Genomic DNA, 25023 nt, shown 5'->3' with positions numbered 1-25023 from the left:
ACCCGCTTTTGACAAAATTGCCCCATGTCGAAAATAAAGAAGATTAGTATTTTATTCCATGTTTCATAAATACGAGAATCTCATTATCGTTTGTTTATTTTAAAATCTTGAATCGTTACAGATATTATCTTGTTTAGAAAGCATGGCATGGGTGTCGTATCTAATACAAACATTCTTAATCTAATTAAGCATGAATCTATATGTAAAGTGTAATAAATTAAACATGGTTGGTTATGGCTTCATCCTATATGATTTTCATCAAGCTAATCACAAAGATCTAGGTAAATCTAAGGTAAACAACAAATACAAGCTAACTATTACATGTCTTCTTTCTTGAGTTGTCTCTTTCTTGTATTGCTTTCTTGGATGGCCTCTATGTGGGATTATCCTTTCTTGGTCTTTAACTCATGTATATTACAAGAATGAAATATAAAAACTAATCTAAGGAACTTACAAGAAGAACTCGAGCATGCAAGCCATATTTAAAAAACCAAAACCATTAACCTAAAGTCATAAGCCATAACCATCCACCATACTCAATTAACACATAAGACGTGTTAGAACATATGATATGATCTTAACATATCATACCCATCATGATCTAATCATAACAACAAAATATGGCAAAAATCAGAAAAATCAGAGTCAAATTCTGAAAACATTAAATCATTATTTATAGGCGGTAAACGACGTCAAACGCCTTACAGACGAGTCGATGATAGCTTTAGCTGTCTATTTTGTTCAGAAGCTCGATTCCCTATCCAATAGAGTATTCATTCACGAAAATCGGACACCAGACCCAGATTTCAGAAAATCTGCAACATCTGATTCATAATCCGTATTTAATATGATTCTCATAATAAGAACAAACATAAATCATGTATATATCAGTATACATACAGATTATATAATTATCATATGATTATACAACTCACATGAATATACAAACATATTGTATCAACATTAAAACATGGCAAATCACGTACATGCTTGTATATCAAAAATGATTAAACACATAAAAGAATTAAACACTTTCGTAAGTAGCTCTGAAACCATTGAAGGGTCTCGAGCACATAAACGCAAGGAAAATGATGTAAAATTAAATTAAAACCAGAATAAAATCAAAATCCTAAGCAGGATCCATGTGAAAACAGATATTTAATTCATAGTAAGAATCTTTACCTTAAAGAAGCTTTAAGAGTTCATTAATGGAGGACTAATGGAGCTCCAAACCTTGTTGAATCACCACATATCCCGCTCTCGCGATCTATGCTTTCCACACAAACGCTTTTCTTGAAGGATTGATATGTACTAGCACCCGAAAACTACATCTCTACCTCTCTTCCTCTTTCCCCTTGAATGGCTAGGGTTTTGTAAACCATGTATATATCTATATAAATAAGCCCTTAAAGAGTTTATATAGAGAGAAGAATGAGTTTTCTAATTATACTCTAATTATAATTAATATTAATCTGAAATCTCAATTTATTATTTAATTAAATCACACTTAATTAATTAATAACTTATTTCGGAATTAGTTTAAGTAATTTCTATATTTTATTTATTTAATTAATTAAGTCATACTTAATTAATATCATAAATAAAACAAATTACTTATTTAATTTAAATTCATAATTTAAATCATTTCTCCTTTAAGCGTTCTTTGTGTGTGACCCTGTAGGTTATTATAACGTTGGCAATAATTTTAATATCCCATATTAAAATTATAAACAATGAGCGGTATCTAGTAATACATCATTGCTACCCAAGTAATAATAATTAAATCAGTGATTCAATTAAACCTTTCATGATAATATATAAAGTAATATGATCTCTTTAACCAAATATTATAGATTAAACTAGAGACATGTAATGTGTCATCCTCATCATAATTTAATTCAAGTTTCCTTGATCAATTATAGACTATCATTTCAAATCAACATTTGAGTGCGTCCACGAATTTCATAGTCTAGCTCACACAAGAGGCCAATAATATCACTTCTAAAATAGGAGGGTTAAATCTCATCTAGATCATTCCTATTTCTCATACGATTCAGAATATACCCAATGTCCGCTTTTATCATTACCTGGTCAAGGATAACTTTTAATGGAATCAAAGTAGTGTATTAATTATCGTATAAAAATATAATAATTCAGGTCTAAGGACCATTACATCATTATCACTTTGAGAATAACTTATGACACTATAAATATGTAGTATCTCACAACAAATCAATCCAGCATTATGTATCTAATATATGTGTCTGTCTTTTGACTTTAGTATCACCATACCTATGGTCAATGAGATGTGATCGTCAGTCAACAAACACACCAGTCTTTATGCATTATTATTGTCCCTTAATAATAATACTCGACTAGGGACCTTTAAGAATATTGATACTATTCTCATAATCTCATTTCTAAGTCATGTACTTAGAGATATAGAATTCATTTCATTTTCCAAGGACATTTATTAATCTAACATTTATATCGTTGGTAAATTAAGATGTAATAAATTATAAAGGGAATAATCGATGGAACATAAAATTTATAATCCAAATGTCTTAACCTAAAACATTATAGTGTTGTCTCTAGGGCACAAACACTAACACATAGATCCTTCGTAGAATTGTTTTAATTAATTTGGTGTTCTACGCATATTGGCCCTTCGAGGGATTGGTTTAGTTTATTTGGTGCTCTAGGCACTTTGGCTCTTAGTGGGATTCGTTTATTTTATTTAGTGATATAGGCACGTTGGCCCTACGAAAGATTGATTTCGTTTATTTGGTGTTTTAGGCACATCGACCATTTGCGGGAGTGGTTTAGTTTATTTGGTGCTCTAGGAACATTGGTTTAGTTTATCTGGTACTCTAGGAGCGTTGGTCATTCGTGGGATTTAATTATATTTGGATAGAATTTGAAGTTAGATACAGTTTTTATTCGATTGTGCATTGGATACAGTTTGTTACCGGATTCAGTTGAATTGAATTGATTGAGGAATCAAATCAAACCATATCAATTATTTTTTATATCATTCTGCAACATGATTTAAATTATTTAAAAAAGATCTTTCGATCAAAGAGATATTTCCAAGATTCCTTATTTGTATCTCGAAAGCAAATGGATGCAGATTGTTGGAACTTTCTTCCTACCAAATTTGTCCTAAATTTTCTATTTCAATGAACATGCTCTTCCCAAAATTATAATTTTAGACAGTGTTCCAGAAATTGCCGATTTCGGCAATTTATCGGCCGAAATATCGGAAATTTATCAACTACCAATCTTACAAGGCAAAATCGGTGCACTAATCGTTTTCCGCATATCAGGTCAAGATTCGGTAGAAATCGGTCAACATCGGAGCTGTGAAGAAAGAGTCTGGGATGTAACGAAGCTACGCTTTTTTCCGGCGGAAGCTTAAAGCATTAACTGGAGTTTCGTTTTTATATACAAGTGAAAAAAATGATGAATATATATAAATATAAGAGACATGATAGAAGGAGTGAAGACGATAAATACTTAAGAAGGAGAGAGAAAATGGGTGGATGGATAATAAGGTAGATGCAAATGATTAGATGAAGGATGAGGATGATGGGAGGCACTAAACAAACCAAATTCTTTTTTGTTCTATATTTATTTATTTATAATGTTATGCACTTTCAAATTTTTTTCATAATTTCAGTTTTGTATTAACAATTTTTTATTTGTTTCAATATTTTTACACATATATATTAATATTTATAATATAAAAATAATTATATATATTTGTATATAAATAATATTGGTCTAATGTGATAACTATTATAAATTTTAATATTAAATTAAATCCGATTTTTTTCCGATTTATAATTCCAATAAATCACCGATTTCTGATTTCTGTAATACTGATTCTAGATGGATACTAAAGAAGGGATGACTCCCTTTTTTGTTTTCCTCTTTTCATACTCAAAAAGAAAATTTTTAAGTGTCTGAACAATTTCTTTGAGAAAAAATTAGGCATTTTAAAAAGTAGAGTCATATCTTTATTACTAGTAAAATAAAGTCTCTGCTTCCTCTTTGGATATTAATGAACACAGCACTTATTCAGCTTTTTCTATTCATTTCGCCTTCTCAGATATTTCTTTTTTATAAAATAGTTTTTATCTCACCAAATCGAAAGTATAGGACAATTTTTTCAGGAGTGGTGTGTTTTAGTGTAACCGAGGGGCTGGGGACAAAGAAAGACTTCACCCGGTGTACTTCCTCTCGTCAGGAAGCTATCTCGAGCTCACTGAACACAAATTTTATTATTCAGAGTTTGTTTGAATTGGTTATTGCTTTGATTTTAAGGTTATGTATGGTTTTGATGGTTGTAGATTTGTTATAATTTTAGTGTTGTTTTGGTTATTGGATAACATTGCTAATAAGTTTTTTTATTACTTCTGATTTCAATTTAAATACATATGGATTGCTCTATTTTCTTTTATATTGATGCGTTTTTTAAAAATTTCTCTTATGTTGTTATACTTTAATTTTTTTAGAAGTTTTTTGTTATTTTGGATTCTTAACTTTATCTTTGAATTCACTTGAAATATTCTTGTTTTTTCTGGCGCGGCTTTGAATCGTTTAGTTACATGACTTTTTTTTTCTTAATTAGTAAATTTTCGATTCATTATCGTGAAATTAAGGGAGAATGGTAAGATATATAATATTATTATTGTTGTATAATTTTAGTATGATAATATTTTCTTGTTAAAATATTTCCCTTTGTTTCTGTTTTAAATGAAAACGAGTTATAGCATAATAAAACCTTTTTTCCTATTTTCTCTATACTTTGTCAAATACATGAGCATGGAATAAATATATCTACTGTTCTAGTTTGACGAAACAAAATACAATATAGTTTAGATTCTTAAAAACTTGAAACTTGGGTTCATAATCGAGTTAATAATATGAAGTATAGCATAGTGTAAAATTTTAGGACCAAAGTAGATGATCATGGACGAGACTGTGTGTATATGAAAGAACTCTCTGGACTTGCCGGAATAGTTAAAAGAAGAAATCATTTTGCTTTGTTTGTTGGGCTTTGTTTCCTTCCTCTGGTTTCCTAGTGTGGCTCTCCTTCTCCCCGAACTTATTATTATATTAAGGGTTATTCTACTGGGGTCCTTTAAAATATGAGATGTAGTATTTATGTTTGTATAGACTTAGAATTGATTTTTTAATAATACGATTATTATTACAAAACTTATAAGTTTTAACCTTCTCTAATTAAAAAACATATAAAAAATTAATTACTATAAATTTAAATCAAATTATTCTTATTATTATTATTAAAGATTATGGATATTACACTTTGACACCGGGTTAACATCCCTATTCACGTACTTCGTAGTCTCCTAGAAAATAATCATCAAACAGAAGACATTCATTTCCAAACTATAATGTTGAACTAATATGACGCTCCTGCCTTAAACTGCCGAGTATCCTTGGCGTCATAACATAATGATACAGGATTTCCAAGGTTCTTACATAAGTTTGGGGATATCTAAATTTCTGCGATTGACCAATACAAAACAAAAGTTTGACAAAGTATTTTGGGATCACATTGTTGAGCAATGGACTCCTTTAGGGCCGAGAAAAAAATTAAATTAATCCAAAATCGCTTGAAACCGCTAAAAACTAATCCCTAAAAAACAGAGCTGAACTTAAACCAAATAATTAAAACCAAAACCGTTTATGCAGTTTCGGTTATTAGTCGGAATCGAATCGAAAAAAACTCAATCCAATCCCATTATTAAAAATAAATGAATAAATAAATTGTATATTTTAATTATATAATTTTTTTAAATTAATAAATATATCTACATTATAAATTTTAAGTAAAATTAAAGGGTTGGACGTGTTGAAAGACCGCTAGTGATGAGCATGTGACTTGAACTTCAGCCATGTTCAGTTCAAGGGTAGAATTGCTCTATTATGTAGTATTCTCTGTCCCTGGATTCTGCACTTATGTGTTGTGTCTGGTATGGAGCCTATGTCAAAGGCATAAAAATTACAAAGGCATTATAATAAACACTGCCATTTAATGAAAACTGCAAATTGCTAAAGAAAACATAATTAACTAGTATTGTAGCCCGCTTCGCCGGGCTTATAATTATAAAAAAAATTGTTTACAGAATAAGAAGTAGTTTCTTACTTTGAAGACGAAGTTAGTTATGGTTGCAATGGTTTTTTACGATCCATGTTCAATGTTTGAAAATAATTTAAGGTTATCAATTAATGCGTTAAAATATGTCTATAACTTTCTATTTATTTATGGGTGTAATATTAGCATGACTAATATATTTGTGGATTTATTCAGCCTAAAATTTATATGCTTCATAAATTATTGTTTTGTGGACTTGAATTTCTGGTGATTTGCTTTCCACTAAATGCAAAATAAAGTGATAGTTACTTAGCTGTTACATAGTCTGAGGCTCATAAAGTTTGACATCATAGTTATAGGTGACAAAGTTTATGGTTTTTACAAACTTCTGAGAGCTTCCCACGCAAAATGTAGATTTTCATCTCTGGGACACTGCTTTACATGCTTCTTGGTGGCATGGTTTGGGGCGAGTTGAAATTCAGTTGTGACAGCCCATCCAAGTGGTATGAAGATGTTGAACCCTAATTGTTTCAGGTTAGTAAGGCTGGACAAAGATTATAAGGTGAATAGTTATTGAACTAATAAGTAGCAATAATTATGTGTTTACCTGGATGGAAACATCGTCCACGATAGCTTTTTGGTTTTCTATATTGCCTGCTACGAAACCTTTGCAAATATTGGTAGCCAAGTAGATATGAATCTTGTTCAGAATATTCACCTCTTTAATGATCAGTATCATGATATACTTTCCTTTTTCAAGTTTTTTAAGTCCTGTTGGGAAGCTCTCATCACCTCCGGCCTACGCATAAGTGAAAATGATGCGGTTAGTGTAATGTTCTTTTTCTGTGCTTCCCTACAATGGCAGATGAATTTTTTTACCTTCTTGACGACTTGTGCTACTCTTTTTCCTAGAATGGTTCAAATTTGTTGATCTCCAAGGACAACCTAGATGCCACCTGATTCGTCTGATGCGACGACTGAAATATTAAACCTGTTGCATTGACGAAATGTGAAAGATTTATTAAACACGTGTATATTTTGGAAGAAGAATTTTGTGATGGATGAAATACTTCTTCTCTGGGTAAGGTTTGGTGCAGTTACAGTTGTTGCAGAACCATTCATTGTCATTACATAGTAATTCCCTTGTGTAGCTGTTACAAACCAATGAATACCATTCATATTTCTCCTCCACAGACCGTATTATTACATGAGTTAGGACTTCAGTCTGTAAAATGATTTAGATAAAGTTATTCTCCTAATTTTTTTTAAAGAAATAGGAGAACTGATTTTACTAGAATATAGGCGTCCCCCGGGTTTGTGATCTCAAACACTTTCAGAAGTTTTGTTTGCAGACGTTTTGGTTTGTCAAAAATGTGCTTGAAAAAGTCCGGATTGGTTAACCTGCATGGCATGAAATGTAATGACAGTAATAAATTTGTATTTGGTATCCTACATAATAACCGTCCACGTTAATTACCTTCTTCGTAAATGTTTTGCACTGTGGTGGTTCATGTTGACGAAACATTCAGTTGCTGCTACGCTAGTTAAATCAACCTCATCTGTTTGGGCAGGTGAAAAAATTGTATTAGTTGATTGAAAATGACTTTGTATTACAAAAACTGGGATAGTTCTTTTATGAAGAAAATGAAGTACCGTTCCACAAACCAACACAGCAACTTCCAATAATGATTATTACAGGTTGTTCTACAGCTTGGAGAAACAGGTTCTCAAATTTCAAAGCATATTGGTCCCAAAAGTGACTTTGATGTTGGAGCTTCAAGTTCCGGTAAGGACATTAGTTTTTGTTGAATGAAATGCATTGACTGCAAGGCATACTAATTATGTGTATTTACCTTCCATCGGTTATAGTGAATTTGGACTGCTTCTGAGCATGACCGTGTCTATTGACTAAATCAGAAATGGTCTCTCTGAATTTAATTATTCCAACGACATCTACATAATATAAAAAACGTAAAAAATGAATATGGGAGCAGCATAAACCGTATTTGATTGATGGAGGAAAAAAGTTGGTGTTAACCTGCTAAGTGAGTAGTTTGTTTAGTCATTTCTTTTAGTTCGCTGTGTTCCACAAAATCAAAAGCATTTTTGGAAAAAGTTCTCCCATCATCTTCTACTTGTTGGATCTGTGTTTATGTGGAGAAAATTAGCTAGACCTCCTTCCTGAGACACATGAACTTGTCTTCTGTTTTGTAATCTTGACCGGTAAAGTTTTTGATGATGCAAATAGTTCCAACCTTAAACTGGTCTTCCAAAGATTATACACATAGTCCGGGAATGAATGCGTGGATTCTGTCGGTCTGGTACAGGTTGTAGTGAAAATAAGTTTGTTATTTTGTAAAAAAATTTAAACCATTTACTGAAAAATTTACCTTCTGATCAAGAAGCAGTATGTTAATGCCTTTGGAAACTTCTCCTGTTCGACTAACTCCTCTCCATAGTCGTATGATTCTTACTTTAATCTTCCAGTTGAATCTGTCTTTCGTGAGGTTACTCAGTTTTTCAAACTTGGTTTTGGACATGGCGACAATGTAAACTGTGAAAAAGTTGTGTCCCAAAATGGTAGTAGAGTTGAGGTGCAGTTTGCTTTCATCCAATTTATGAATTGAACGGTTGAACCCAACCACCTTCACATTTATTCCATACTGATTTGACAGTATAGATGAAATCTGTATTTTCCAAATTTAATGAGTTATATTTTTCTTTAATACGTGTAATAATATGGGCTGTTCCTGTCACAGCTTAAGTTTGTTTCTAATTATTTTGTTAGAAGATTGTTTAGTTAGTGGTTACGCAGTATATGAGTTGCCTAATTGGGGCGTTAAATTTTGTATCGTTCGTATTTTACGTCAATCGCATCTGAGTTGTGGTACTTGATCATTCCAAAAACAATAAGCATCCACAGTTGAAGCACATTTGCAAAAGTAATAATAGAAATACAATTAGAATATTGTTCTGTAACATTTCACTTCATTACAATACTTTGTTACAAATAAAAGTGGAAATCTTGAAGATCCATGATCATTTTCTTGTCACTGACGAAGAGATTACTTGGCCTTTTTCTTCTGGGGAAATAGAAGATGGGTTATTATTTGAATAACTTATATGAAGATTATGGTTGTAGAAGCATAATAATTGTGAATGCTTACCGATGCAGAATTTCCTTGTTGTGAAGGGATGTCTAATGGTAAAGGTTATATTCCTTTTCTGGCTCTTATCTTTGTGTTTGTCGACCTTGTTGTTTTTGGTGTACAGTTTGTGGCATCTGAAAGGTTGGTCCCCTGTCAATTACACAATGTGTGTTAGAGAAGGTGTAATTTTGATATACACAGAACTGTGGTTTAGTACTTACTTTTGTAATGGACATAGGATCGCTGAAGTCATGTTTGTGAGAAGGCGCCATATCACCAATCGACTGCATGCACTGTTCTACTTGAATTTCCTCGTATGGCAAAAAAGAGTTTTCAATGTTTTTTTCAACGGTTAGGGTTATGATACATTTCTACATGACCAACTGGTTTAAAAGCTCTGAAAACTGATGTACTCCACTTGCCTGTAAAATAACTTATATGTTGAATAAGTATAAGAGGATCATGCAATTTTATAAAATGTAGCGGAGTTTATGAAGCTTATCATACCTCGTCATCGGGTGAATATAGTGTTAGTGTTTGTGCCCTAGAGACAACACTATGATGTTTTAGTTTAAGACATTAGGATTATTAATGTTTATGTTCTATCGATTATTCCCTTCATAATTTATTAATTCTTAATTTACTGCGATTTAAATGTTAGATTAATAAATATCCTTGGAATATGATATGCAATTCTATATCTCTAAGTACGTGACTTAGAAATGAGATTATGAGAATAGTATCAATATTCTTAAAGGTCCCTAGTCGAGTATTATTATTAAGGGACAATAATAATGCATAAAGACTGGTGTGTTTGTTGACTGATGATCATATCTCATTGACCATAGGTATGGTGATACTAAAGTCAAAACACAGACACATATATTATATACATAATGCTGGATTGATTTGTTGTGAGATACTACATATTTATAGTGTCATAAGTTATTCTCAAAGTGATAATGATGTAATGGTCCATAGACCTGAATCATTATATTTATTACGTCTTAATTTACTGCGATATAAATGTTAGATTAATAAATGTCCTTGGAAAATGAAATGAATTCTATATCTCTAAGTACATGACTTAGAAATGAGATTATGAGAATAGTATCAATATTCTTAAAGGTCCTTAGTCGAGTATTATTATTAAAGGACAATAATAATGCATTAAGACTAGTGTGTTTGTTGACTGATTGTCACATCTCATTAATCATAGGTATAGTGATACTAAAGTCAAAGACACGGGCAGATGTACATGTACATGGTGCTGGACAGACCCGATGTGAGATTCTACATGTCTGTTGTGTCATTAGTGATTCTCACAGTGATAATGATGTAATGGTCCTTAGACCTGAAGTCATTATATTTCTATATGAGAACTAATATATATTGATTCCATTAAAAGTTATCCTTGATCGGGTAATGATAAAAGTGGAAATTGGGTATATTATGAATCGTATGAGAAATATGAATGATCTAGATGTGATTTAACCCTCCTATTTTAGAAGTGATATTATTGGCCTCTTGTGTGAGCTAGACTATGAAATGCATGGTCACGCTCAATTGTTGATTTGATATGATAGTGTACTCATTGATCAAGGAAACTTGGATTAAACTATGATGAGGATGACACATTACATGCCTCTAGTTTAATCTATAATATATGGTTAAAGGGATTATATTACATTGTACATTATTCGTGAAAGGTTTAATCGATCACTGATTCAATTATTATTACTTGGGTAGCAATGATGTATTACTAGATGCTGCTCATTGTTTACGATTTTAAATTAGATTTAAAATTCGTTGCCAACGTAATAATAACCTATAGGGTAACACACTAAGAATGCTTGAAGGATTATTTAATTTAAATTAGATTTAAATTATATTAAAGTAATTTGAATTATTTATAACATTAATTAAGTATGACTTAATTAATTAGATAAATATTGATATTCGAATTTACTAATATTAATTATGAAATTCATTTGTTAAATAATTAAGTGTGACGTAATTATTATACAAATAGGAATTTCGAATTAATAATAACTCCTAATTAGTTAATAGTTATAATTCTTATTATACTCTCTATATAATATCTCTTGTGTGGCTCATTTTTTATGCAAAACTTTTACTAAAACCCTAGCCACCAAGGGAGAAGATGGAGAGAGCAAGAAGAAACGAGTTTGTGCTAGTACACATTCAATCCTTGCATTCAAGCATTTGTGTGGATATTGATAGAGCGTAGATCGCGAGAGTGGGATGCGTGGTGATTGAAAAAGCTTGGATCTCCATTAGTTAACCAATTTGTAAAGCTTCACAAGGTAAACAATCTGATCTACGAATTAAATATATGTTTTTCGCATGGATCTTGTGATGGGTTTCAAAAATTCTGATTTTTTACGTTTTTAATTACTGTTTCCCTTAATAACACCCAATCTTAATAAACAATCAACTACTCTGTACTGTGACCCCACAATAAACACACACACCACAAGTTATAGTCTCAAAGATGAATATCCAAAAATAACACGAGTCATTTTATTCCAAAATTATATGCCATTACACCTTAAAAGGGTTTCTGAATAGATTTACATTTCTTTGCCATTATTACAATTGATAAAGATACATAAGTCTGGTACATCAAAAGTTGAAAGCCTAGCCTATTGGTAGTTCCTACCTCAGCTACAGCGACATCAACGCCTATAGGAAACTGCGGAACGTTTCCTATCCGCTCACGAATTGGGAGCTTGGTCCTGTTCATCTTGTCTATCTGATGTTGTGTGATGAAAGAAGAAAGCAAGGGTGAGCAACAAGCCCACCAAAATAATATGTATAATAACTAACAATATATGAGCTTTCTCATAGTACATATGAAAGTCTTGGTCAAGAAGAAATGAACCAAGCTGATATCTTAACGCGACCAAGTCACAAAATATTCAGTATATATATACATATATACTTTTCACAATCTTTGAAATCCTCTGACATGTATAATATACACAGAGTTCCCTTTTATAACTGTATAAAATATCGTTGCAAGGTGATCTCATATATCTAACCTTGTCTCAACGTTTTTCTGAAAATCTTTGACATGCACAAGATAATCATTTACTAGATATAAGTTTAGAAGATGAAGTTACAAGATACTCCAATATACTTATATCCGAATACTACTTGAACTACCACCGTTCAAGGTATAATCAGTTTCAAAAGTTCATCACATAGATGAGACTACAAGATAAGACTTGAATAGATTCAATCCTTGAAATATCATTATAAATAATGAAGTTACGAGATACTTCATTAAGTCCCGATATATATATACACCTGTATATATATATTCATACACTCCTTTAAAACCTCTGTTATAAAAATAATAAACAGAGTTGCAATATCCAATGAATTTGGAAAGGAGAAAACCTTGGCATAAACCTGATATCTTGCTGATCAGGCAAAGATACCAATAAGTAACCTTTTCTACTAGTAGATGGATGAATCCCCCACCGGTCATCACCCTGGCCGCATTAGGACCTTGTGCTGGACCGCCACCCGGCCTCTTACGCGTTGATGGACTGCCACCCAGCCACTTACACTTTGATAGACCGTACCCCGGCCTGTCGCTTATGCCGACTCAATTAGATGGGCTTACTTCCCGAACGTTGGGTAAGTAATCAATTCATTTGTTTTCTCAAAACAGCAACCACGTTGCGAATGTAAAATGCACCACAGAGCTGGATCCCCCAGGTTTTGAGCGAGTATTTAAATCCCCTTTGAAAGGAAGATCTTAAATATAAAAATGAGTTTTGGGGTCCACTCTAACTTTAAAAATCATTTTGAAGACTCGAAAACATTTTTAAGAATGTTTGGAGTACTGCTGATTTATTAAAATAAATCAGTCCCGATATATTAGAAAATATCTGAATATTATTATTTAAATAATATTCTCATAAAGATAATCTTTATAAAAATAATCGAAGTAGAAGTTTTAAAACTTATACTTGAAATGGATATTAAATAACCAAAGATATACTTATATGAAAGTACTATCTTTATTTGAATAATCGAAAATAAGTTTGATTATTGACACCTTATTCTTTAATAAAATAAAGAATATATTTCAGTAATAAGCGAAGTCATAATACCTCGAATGAATATTCAACTAATAATATTCATTAAATAAAATAAACAGAGTCATAAGTCCTCGAATGAATATTCAACTAATATTCATTATTTAAAATAAAGTTATCGAATAAACCTTATTCGATTAATAGTTTTGAAAACTATATCTATATATATATATATAATATACTCGGGAACATCGACTCCCGGTTTAGAAAATGTTCACCTTTGGGTCCCCTATACTAACGGTATAGGCAACTACTGCTTATCTCTAACATAGGTATTATGCAACTTATAAGCTTTTGAATCAATAATTAGATATCAAGATTACAAAACAGGTATGCATATAAATATCATATCACATGCTCCAATATATTGCAAGACTTTGCTAATAATAATCATGCACTTATCACAAGATAATGCATATACATATATACATCACAACAACAGTATAACGGGTAGAAAACTTGCCTGAGCGACTGGGGGTTACAAATGGCTTGGGACGAGTCTGGTAACATATAAACAACATATAAGTTGGAATTAAACCAAAGTCGCTTATGAATCTATACTTTAACCAATTAGACCATAACGTTCGCTTCTGCGCTTAACGATTCACTTAAGTCGCTGGAGTACCCTCGGCTCCACCATTTTTAATAAATTAACCCTTAAGGGTTTTAAGGCGATTCTTTCGCGAGTACCTTACTAACTGCCTAATCTACTTAACATAATTGTTTCATACCCCAATTACTCATTTAAAGTCCTTAACCAAGGTTTAAAAGTAAGGTGAGGGGTAATGGTTCGGTCGCGAAACGCCGTTACTTAAAATGGACATTTCTCCTAAACTGTACATCGGATTCAAGCGATCCACATATCAAAACGAAGCTTATGACACTCTCTAGCTAAACATGGAAATGTTACAGATTTTTTGTTGAGTTTTCTGTCCTGAACACTAAGAACAAGCAGTTGAATAAAAATGGGCATTACGACGGCTGTGTTTACGCGATTATCAATATTTAAACTACTCCAATTAACCACCAACCAACTCATAACCATCAATACAACAAAACTTCACCTAAACCATACCACGTCAGTAAATAACCTCCAAGTTTTTTAACTCAAACAACCACAATCAAGACCTATGAACTATAATCAAGATTCAATTACCAAAACACTTCCAAATCAAACCAAACTACTAATAATCACAATCCATGCTTCTCATTTCACAAAACCTACCATTAAACTTGCTAACAAATAAAGTAAAGGCTAGGGTTTGAAGTTTATACCTTCCTTTGGAGGTGTTAAGTTGCTAGGAAGCCTTAGGGAGCCTCCTACAAGCTTGATCTTTCCAAAGAAATCAAGAACACAAAGTTAGGCTTTGAAGTGTCTAAAAGTCCGATTTAAATAACGGTAAAAATGAGGGTCTTACCATGCTTATTTGGATGAGACTTGTGAACAAGAGTTGTAGGCCATCTCAATACCTTTCCAACGAGCTATAGAACACAACATTTGAGTGAGAAATGAAGGAGATACAGCAGTTTTAATGTGCTGGTTCTGTTTTGGCCGAGAGCAATGAAAATGGGGGAGAAAAAAGCTTGCTTGTGTTGACTTATTTTGTGGTGTAAATGGAATGGTAGGTGGATATTTGTTTGGCTAACTCTTGGTTAGTTAGTGGAAAGTGATGTAAGCAAGCCTATGTCACCACTTGCATCACTCTTGCCACTTGTCCTCTTCTTATAGTGGAAGCTTTTCATTAAGCTTAATCCTTATTAATTAGGTGCTTTAATACTTGTATTATCCTTGCTAATCCCCTAGCTACTTGCCCAAGCTTGATCCTTAGTCGTTTAATTGCTTTACGACTCATTTATTATTCATTCTCGTTGATCGTTTGAGCGAGCATATCCGGGATCTTATTACTTGGGTTCCCCTAAACCTTTCTCAATATTTTATATTCCTTTTATGATCCTCTCTTATAACCCTTGAACTTAAATCCTTTTAATCATGTTACCTTATACTCAATTCTTTCGGTATCTGGTGGATTTTCGGGAAAAATCAAAGTGTCCGGATCCGAATTCTAATGACCTTTACATACACTCATTTACTTTATGGAATACTAATACGATCTTAGAATTTCCATAACAGTACTCCTATATAACGTGGTCTGATAATTTTCCTTAATCAGCATTGTCAGCAAAAGTTACTATTCATCCGTGTTTTAAAAATTCCAAAAATTGGGGTTATTACACTAGCTATAGTGTCACCACACAAATGTCTATGAGAACAGACATCCTTCATAATGAAGCAAGCATAGTATGTACCGATCTTTGCGGATTACTAATTACCAGTTAGTAATCCTACGACCAGGAAATATTTAAGTTTAGAGTTATCATCCTTTAGGTCTCATTATTATGATCTCGTCATAATTCATAAAAAGTTTTACTCTAAACTATGGTATATCTTATTTAAACACTTAAATAGATAAAGCCCGCAATAAAACCAAAACAAGTCTTTTATTAATATCAATGAAATCAAAACAGATTACAAAAAAGTTATTCCTAAATCATCATACATGATTGGACTTAGGACACATCTCTTTCATATAAGAGGAGCATGCAGTTTTATAAAATGTAGCGGAGTTTATGAAGCTTATCGTACCTCGTCATCGGGTGAATATAGTGTTAGTGTTTGTGCCCTAGAGACAACACTATGATATTTTAGTTTAAGATATTAGGATTATTAATGTTTATGTTCTATCAATTATTCCCTTTATAATATATTAATTCTTAATTTACTGCAATATAAATGTTAGCTTAATAAATATCCATAGAATATGATATGCAATTCTATATCTCTAAGTACGTGACTTAGAAATGAGATTATGAGAATAGTATCAATATTCCTAAAGGTCCCTAGTCGAGTATTATTATTAAGGGACAATAATAATGTATTAAGACCAGTGTGTTTGTTTATTGATGATCACATCTCATTGATCATAGGTATAGTGATACTAAAGTCAAAGACACAGGCAGATGTACATGTACATGGTGCTGGACAGACCTAATGTGAGATTCTACATGTCTGTTGTGTCATAAGTAATTCTCACAGTGATAATGATGTACTGGTCCTTAGACCTGAAGTCATTATATTTCTATATGAGAATTAATATACATTAATTCCATTAAAAGTTATCCTTGACCGGGTAATGATAAAAGTGGACATTGGGTATATTACGAATCGTATGAGAAATATGAATGATCTAGATGAGATTTAATCCTCCTATTTTAGAAGTGATATTATTGGCCTCTTGTGTGAGCTAGACTATGAAATGCGTGGCCACGCTTAAATGTTGATTTGATATGATAGTGTACTCATTGATCAAGGAAACTTGGATTAAATTATGATGAGGATGACACATTACATTATATGGTTAATCTATAATATATGGTTAAAGGGATTATATTACATTGTACATTATTCACGAAAGGTTTAATCGATCACCGATTCAATTATTATTACTTGGGTAGCAATGATGTATTACTAGATGCCGCTCATTGTTTACGATTTTAAATTATATTTAAAATTCGTTGCCAACGTAATAATAACCTATAGGGTCACATACTAAGAATGCTTGAAGGATTATTTAATTTAAATTAGATTTAAATTATATTAAAGTAATTCAAATTATTTATAATATTAATTAAGTATGACTTAATTAATTAGATAATTATTGATATTCGAATTTACTAATATTAATTATGAAATTCATTTGTTAAATAATTAAGTGTGACTTAATTATTATATAAATAGGAATTTTGAATTAATAATAACTCCTAATTAGTTAAGAGTTTTAATTCTTATTATACTCTCTATATAATATCTCTTGTGTGGCTGATTTTGTATTCAAAACCTTTACTAAAACCCTAGCCACCAAAGGAGAAGATGGAGAGAGCAAGAAGAAACGAGTTTGTGCTAGTACACATTCAATCCTTGCGTTTAAGCATTCGTGTGAATACCGATAAAGCGTAGATCGTGAGAGCGGGATGCGTGGTGATTGAAAAAGCTTGGATCTCCATTAGTCAACCAATTTGTAAAGTTTTATAAGGTAAATAATCTGATCCACGAATTAAATATATGTTTTTCGCATGGATCCCGCGGTGGGTTTCAAAAATTCTGATTTTTTTTTGTTTTTAATTATTGTTTCTGTTGCGTTCATGTGCTCGAAACCCAACATATAGGTCATCAACCGTCTTGTCTAACAATCTCGATATATCATCGTCCAGAAAAATAACATGCAATGATCCAGTACAATCGGAGCATTAAGTCTTAACATTGAAGCTGTTATTTAAGAACATGAATATATTTGTAAACCATATAAGGTAGTTGAAAATTTTAAACGTAGTTGTTTAGTAGCACCACCTTCTCCTTGGGTAGGGGATGATACGTTTACAGTGGGTGCAATTGATTTTAGAGGCCTCAACTCTAAGCTCCGCAGGACAGTTTGAGCATAAAATTTTGTACCATGTTGCGGTTGTTTCCACTTTGGTAACTGTTACATCGGTCTAACTTATTTCTGTAATGAAAAGGTATAGCTGAGTTAGAGGTACATAGGTTAGAGAAGTGTACAACGTTATTAGCAATCACATGTAGGTCTTTCTATTTCAAATCTTTTATTTGCATGACAGTGATGAGTGTTTTTGCATATTCAGGCTCCTCATCAGAAATGTCGAAGAGATCCTCAACTCTGCACGTCAAATAATTTTTATTACTTTTGCAAATTTAGTAAGGGAGTTGTAATTGGTCGTTACCTACTTTTTCTGGAGTATGTCCACACTATAATGATCCGGTTGAACATAAACTCTTATAGCTAGGTAGTTTGTAAACTGAACTTTACCTAATATGGTAGTAGAAGAAAGCTTTAAAACCTAATAAACGTACGTTAAATTAAGAGCAATGTAAGTAGTTCGTCCGTACCATCATATCTTGTAACCCGGACACATGCAACTATGACAATAACATCTTTTGATGTAGCTTTACCTAAAGCGTTGTCGACCTCAACATCAAATTTGTCGAATAGAGTCACGTTAACACAATGCCTACAAAGAAAAATAATTTAGTAGTTAAGTTTTGATGAACTACGGAAATAGGTTCCTGATTATAACAAAATAACCAACCCGTCGTCAAGCAGATCAAATTTTAGACGATATTTGTCCTCTTCATTCTGGATATTGTGCACGATGGGGCTCTTGTTCTTCAGCACACCAATCATATCTACATTTTGTGCAGCAATGTCATCAGTTTTCTATGTGGTTATGTCTTGCAGAAATAAACATGCTTTAATAGTAATAGGTCATTTGTGGTCTTACCTACTAAAAAATGATTATCATTTGCCAGCTTGTTAATTTCCTTCATATGGAATAGATCAAATGCATATTTCTCAATTTCCAGACCTTCCGATGGATCTTTTGTCATTGTTGTTTCTTTTGTAAAATAAATTTATTTTCCTGTTCTGACCGGGCGATAAGTTTCGTCCCCAAGAAAATCTTTCACCTTAAAGTTCTTGATAATATAAAGTTGTCTTTCCTCTAGGTCCTTTTGGATCGGCTCACAGTATTTAGCATTTGCATAAGCATGCATTCGATTGTTCTACAGTGCATGATAAATAAAACTCTAAGTGTGGTATGGTGACTTATAATTGGTGTGAAGAATGTATAATAAGCTTAACACAGTACTAAGTTAATGAAAGGAGAGTAGGTGGTCATAAACTTACAGAATCATCGATCAGTAGCATATTTAATCCCCAAAATTCAAGAGTTTGGTGGTTCATTCATTTCCAAATAGCTTGAGTTCTTACTCGACAGCACCAGTCATAAGATGAGACATCTAACTGCATTAATGATTCGTATTTGTTTAATTCCATTTCGCGAGATTCCTGCAAATAAACAGGTGAATCAATTTCTTTTGACATGAAATAAATATGGTTACATAAGGAAATAGTAATTGGAGGTAGACGGCTGGGTTTGTATCCCTTCTTTCCTAATGTTTTACTTTGTGGTGGGTTTGATGTATTGAGCTTCTGGTAGTTGGTTAATAATTTAGAATCAGTCATGCTTATGAAGGTTGGCATATGGTGTAACACGTGTAGGGTCTGAAGGTAGGAAGCAATTAAGTAAACTTTGTGAAAGTGTAGTAGTAGCAGTAGTCCCAACCTACCTTCTATGAACAAATAGGTAATGAGTACCAGACAGATTTGTGGGAAACCGGTTTTCCCCACTTGTTATCCTAATCAACTATTTCGTCCTGGCACGTAGTTTGGTAGCCAAATGAAACCTGTTTCCTAAACTATAATTTGATTTATTTGTACTACTATTTCCTTTTGAGCGAGAATTTGTTTACTTTGTGAGGACCGTAAATGAATCGAAATATATTGGGAGTACTACAAATGGAGAGGTATAACCGGTTTATTAACTAAGGTTTTTTGACAACAAAATATCAATTTATACACGTAAAGTTACAGCACAACGTTACATGTAGAAAAAACTGCATGGGTATTAAAGTAGTTTATGTCATTCCTTGCGTTAAATAAAATGTAAATTTGTAAATTATTTTTACAGGTAGAATTTTTGTTGTACAACTATATTAAAAATTATAGTTTTAGATTGAAAGAAGACCAAAGTAATCATTTTATGTTGGAAATTTCATGCACCCAACCTACTTACTATATATTTACTTGTGAACGACCTTTTAATTCATTGGACTAAACGTGAAAAATTATAGTTGGTAATTAAATTTTTAAGTTGTAGATACTTTTCCAAATCTATAAGTCGTACTTATTATTATATTAGAAAATTTTGATTTGGTTCAAACTTGATGGTTTAGCTGAAAAATAATTACCATATTTCCGTGGTTTTATTTAAATTTTGCAGTTTCAAAAGCTAATGTTATCATTATTAATTTGATTATACACTATTTAGACTTCAAAAATCATGACTATATATGACCTTATACTACAAACATAGCAATCCATCGTTGATTGTTGCAGTATACTTGAACAACTACATATTGTATCAGAAATATTTTCAGAAACAAAACATGAAAGTATTTAATAATGTTCCATGGTAAGTATGTGGTAGTACATAATTAACATAATGAAGCAATTTAAACGGTTATTAAGGACGAAAATGTTATCAAACTTTGGCCTGGCTGAATAGTTTACATTTCTATGAGAGGAAAACAGATTTTTTTAACCTTTCTGTTCCAATTACCTTTGCAGTTGGAGCACATGCTTTACAATTTTCGAAGTCGAATGGTAGAGGTGACATCCCTATTTCTACTATCACACTGCACATAGTTTGAGTTATAAGGAATACATGTTGTTTTTTAAATAACTTGTAGTTCATTTGGAAGGTGAAAGAAAGATAAGTGCTAAACGAATAAGTTAAAGTCTGATCAAGTTATGGTTACAATCCAAATAAGGGTAGCAACAGTACTCAATATTTATACAGTCGTGCATCAGGAAAGCTACTCGAGAACCCAAAAAACAAGTCATTCTTTCACTAGAGAACTCAGAGTTATCGATAAGTCTATATCCATTCGAGAACTCAGAGATATCTACAAGTCAAGTGAAGTTATGAAGACTTGAGATCTCGATGAGCTGAAGACCTCTACAAGCCAAACTCAATATGGAGTACTAGAGATCTCGATAAGCCTTTGTACTTATCGAGATATTAAGTGTTCTATTAATTCAAACTGGAGATCTCGAGGTACAGTCTCAAAGTACAGAATTGCAGATCAGTTTAATATCCAAGATAAACAATCCAACAGCTGGATTGACAAGTTTATAAAAAGCAGCTTGAAGTGTGTGCAAGATCAATGGAAAAGATTAACTGACAGAGGAAGATTAAAGTAAACACAGGATGCTAAAGATATGCTAAGCCAGAAATGGAAGATTTGATTTTCTATAAATAGAAATGACAAGTGATAGTTTAGAAAAGCTAATAGCATGTTTATTATCCACTGTGTCAACCAGCAGTTAACTGAGATATAAAGTTAACACTGGTCCTCTAGTTAGAAGTAACAATTTAGATCAAAAATTCGTGTAACACTCTCGAGAAGAGGCTGAGCACTTTAACTTCGAAGAGCTTAGAAATTTTATAGCAAAACATCTTAATTTTTAATACAAAAATTAAGTGAGTTTTGAAGATCTGTCTTCTTTATTTTGTGCAAGTTTAATTTCTGCATGAACACTTTTCTATACAAGATTTAATTTACTTTGTTCAACCATTATCTTTTAAGAAAAGCCTAAAATCAGAAAAACACATTCACCCCCCCCCCCTGTGTGTGATTCATTACCTAACAAGTGGTATCAGAGAAAAATCTGAAAGAAAATAGATTCAAGATCTTGGAAGAATGAATACATAGAAAATCAATAGCATCAAAATTCCTACCTTTGAAAAAGCTAAGTACACTCTTTGAAAAAAAGAAAATGATGTTGTTTATCAAGATGGCCAATCCACTCTATGTTCAGATTCTCAAGAATGGACCCTTCACTCCTATGGTAAGAGTTGAGGAATCTACAGATGGAGACATGGTCATACCAGCTCATTATGCTCCTAAAGATCCAGCTGAGTATTCTGACCCTGAAAAAGAGAAAGTCTCCCTGGACAGCAGCTTACAATTGATACTGATTGAGTCACTTGACAATATGATGTACAACAACATTGTCAACTGTGACACTGCTAAGAAAATATGGGAGAAGATTGAAATACTCTGTGAAGGAACTGAGGAAGTTAGATCTAATCAAAGAAGGATACTGATTTCACAGTATAAGAGTTTCATGGCTAAGCCCAAGGAAAGCATTATTGAAGTGTTTGAAAGATTTAATAAGCTGATAAATGACTTGCAGCTTCATGAAAATTACTATGAAGCTGAAGAGGTGAATCTAAAGTTCCTGTTTACTCTTCCTGATCATTTGGAACAGAAAATCTCAGCAATCAGGGAAGGGAGAGACTTGAGCAGGATAACTCTGGAAGTTCTATATAGAATTCTCAAAATCTATGAAATAGAGATGATTCAAAGGCAATCATTGAGATTTGGCCAAGGACATGTTGTAGATGGTTCAAGTGCTTTAATAGTAAATGAAGGCCAAACATCCAATGATGAACCCAGATCTCATATCTCAGTTGCCTCAACAAGTGAGCAGAGAATAATTGATTCACAGGAGCAAGTCATACTAGAATTGGAAAATGATGAGTTCTACACTCTTGAAGAACAGGATGAGCTAGAACAGTCAATGGCCTATCTGGATAGAAAATTCTCTAACATTAGAGTAAGGAAGCCAAGATACTTCAAAAGTAAAGGACAATCTTTCAACAAAGACACCAGCTGGAAAGAGAAAGGGAAGTACAATTCTGATAGCAAAAGTGGTTACAAAACTGAATCTGTTGACAGATCTAATATAAAGTGCTTCAGCTGTGATGAACTAGGCCACTTTGCTACAGAATGCAGGAAACCCAAGAAGGAATAGAAAGATAAGGCTTATCTTAAACTTGAAGCAAAGTATGAAACTCTTCTGAAGAAACAGCAAAGCAAAGCTTATTTTGCAGAAGGTAAAATTTGGGATGATTCTGAAAATGATGAAGATGAAGAACTTGGAAACTATGCACTCATGGCCTTGGAGCAAGGAGAATCATCCTCATCTAAATCACAGGTACCAACTTTTACCTCCACTGCTTTATATATGAATCAATATAAGGAAACTGTTGAAAAGATGAGCACAGAAATGTTTCACATTCATACAAGCATGTTTGATGCTAATGAAGAAGTTAGCAGATTAACAAGGTTAAATGAGAAGCTTGAAAGTGAAAAACAAGAAGCTGAACTGTTGATAGTGGAGCTTGAAGCCTTGAAACAAGAAAATGGCTATCTGAAAAACAAGCTCAAGTGTGCAAATGAGATTGAGGCTGTGCTAAGAGAAAAACTGGAGAAAAGTGAAGTAAAGTTGAAGTCCTTCAAGAATGCATCTGAATTGATTGATCAGTACCATGAGAAAAATAAACCATGTGCAAACATTGCCATTGGTCTTGATTATAATACCTTAAACAGCAAGTAGAAAAACACTGGTGACAGAGGAAAAGCAACAAAGAGTGAAAATGTTCCAGGAATGCTGAAAAATGTTGGGTCACCAGTATTTAAGACTTATGAGGTAAACTTCAGTGAAGAAGAATTGATTATCAAGCAAGAAACTACAGATGAGGATAATGAGAAGAAGAATGCAGATTCAATTCAATCTTTCAAGGATGAAGAAAATCTTATGGACAACCAAAGTACCAAGACTCCTGTCAAAGAAACCAAGATTGAAGATGCAAGTAAGAAGAAGAAAAATAAAAGTGGAAGAATGGAGAAAAACAAAAGCAATAATCTGGACTATGTTGCAGATATTCCTGGCAAGAATTGTGGAATATGTAGTTCTACAAATCATCTAAGTCATCTTTGTAAAAACGGTGTTAGTAAGCCAACTGAAGGAACTTGCAAATACAATGAAGCAGATTTAGATGATCCCTACTCATTTTGTGATAAGTTTGATTGCATCCCTTACAACCTGAAAGTGATGAAGAGTTGTTACAAACTGAGAGTAGACCTAAAGAAAACACAAATTGAGTCTACATCAGAAAGGGAAAATGAACAACAGTTATTGAACTCTATTTTATCTGAAACAAATCACTCTACTTCTGCTAAATCAGTTAACAAGAAGAAAGTACCCAACACTACTTGGGTTACTAAACACACCTGAATCTCATTGTGTGCAGGGCAAAATGAAGAAAGTCATATGGATCATTGACAGTGGATGTTCCAGACATATGACAGGTGATAAGGCCCTGATATCACAGTTTGAGGAGAAAGCTGGCCCATTGGTGACCTTTGGAGACAACAACAAAGGATTCACAATGGGATATGGCAAGATTGTTTCTGAAAATATTGTCATTGATGATGTAGCACTAGTAGTTGGGCTTGAGGTGAATCTTCTCAGTGTTAGCCAATTTGCAGACAAAGGATTTGAAGTTTTATTCAACAAAGAAGAATGCACCTTTATCATCAAGAAAACTGGTAAAATTGCTCTGAAAGGAGAAAGGAAAGGAAGCTTGTTTGTTGCAGACTTGGACTCAACAAATAATGATGGTATTTGCTGCTTCTACACTAAGGCATCAAAAGAACAAAGCAAGATATGGAATAAGAAGTCCTCTAACTTGAATTTCAAGGCAATTAACAACTTAGTCAAAAAGGAATTAGTAAGAGGCATGCCCAAGCTGGAGTTTGCTCAAGTTGAAGTCTGTGAAGCTTGTCAGAAAGGAAAGATGAAAAGATCTAGTCACAAGTCAAAAACTGTGAATTCTTTTAGTGCACCCTTGCAATTTATTCACATGGACTTGTTGGGACCAGTAAATATCTTATCAAATTCAAAAAATAGATATGCACTTGTGATGGTGGATGATTTCTCAAGATACACTTGGGTAGAGTTCATGTACTCTAAAGATGAAACTCCACATATCATAATTGAGCATATTAAGAAGATAGAAAAGCAGGCTGGAGATTTCAATTATGTGAAAAGACTGAGAAGTGACAATGGAACAG

At 32.7% G+C, this 25023-nt stretch overlaps 2 long non-coding RNA genes across 2 annotated transcripts; both read right to left on the bottom strand.

The window, feature by feature from the left end:
- Nucleotides 1-9093: 9093 nt before the first annotated feature.
- Nucleotides 9094-10191, bottom strand: LOC141719803 (uncharacterized). Its single transcript, XR_012574165.1, has 3 exons — nucleotides 9495-10191; nucleotides 9292-9423; nucleotides 9094-9207 (listed from the first exon to the last, which is right to left on the bottom strand). It is a non-coding gene; the product is annotated as an uncharacterized LOC141719803 (long non-coding RNA).
- Nucleotides 10192-11761: 1570 nt separating this feature from the next.
- LOC141719797 (uncharacterized) lies at nucleotides 11762-15097 on the bottom strand. The gene is made up of 3 exons (XR_012574164.1): nucleotides 14825-15097; nucleotides 14682-14739; nucleotides 11762-12049 (listed from the first exon to the last, which is right to left on the bottom strand). It is a non-coding gene; the product is annotated as an uncharacterized LOC141719797 (long non-coding RNA).
- Nucleotides 15098-25023: the final 9926 nt, after the last annotated feature.

The sequence above is a fragment of the Apium graveolens genome, chromosome 1 (assembly GCF_009905375.1).
Source record: "Apium graveolens cultivar Ventura chromosome 1, ASM990537v1, whole genome shotgun sequence".
Classification (NCBI taxonomy): Eukaryota; Viridiplantae; Streptophyta; class Magnoliopsida; order Apiales; family Apiaceae; genus Apium; species Apium graveolens.
Note: the sequence above shows the minus strand (reverse complement) of the source record. Positions and strands in the feature narration are given on the sequence as shown.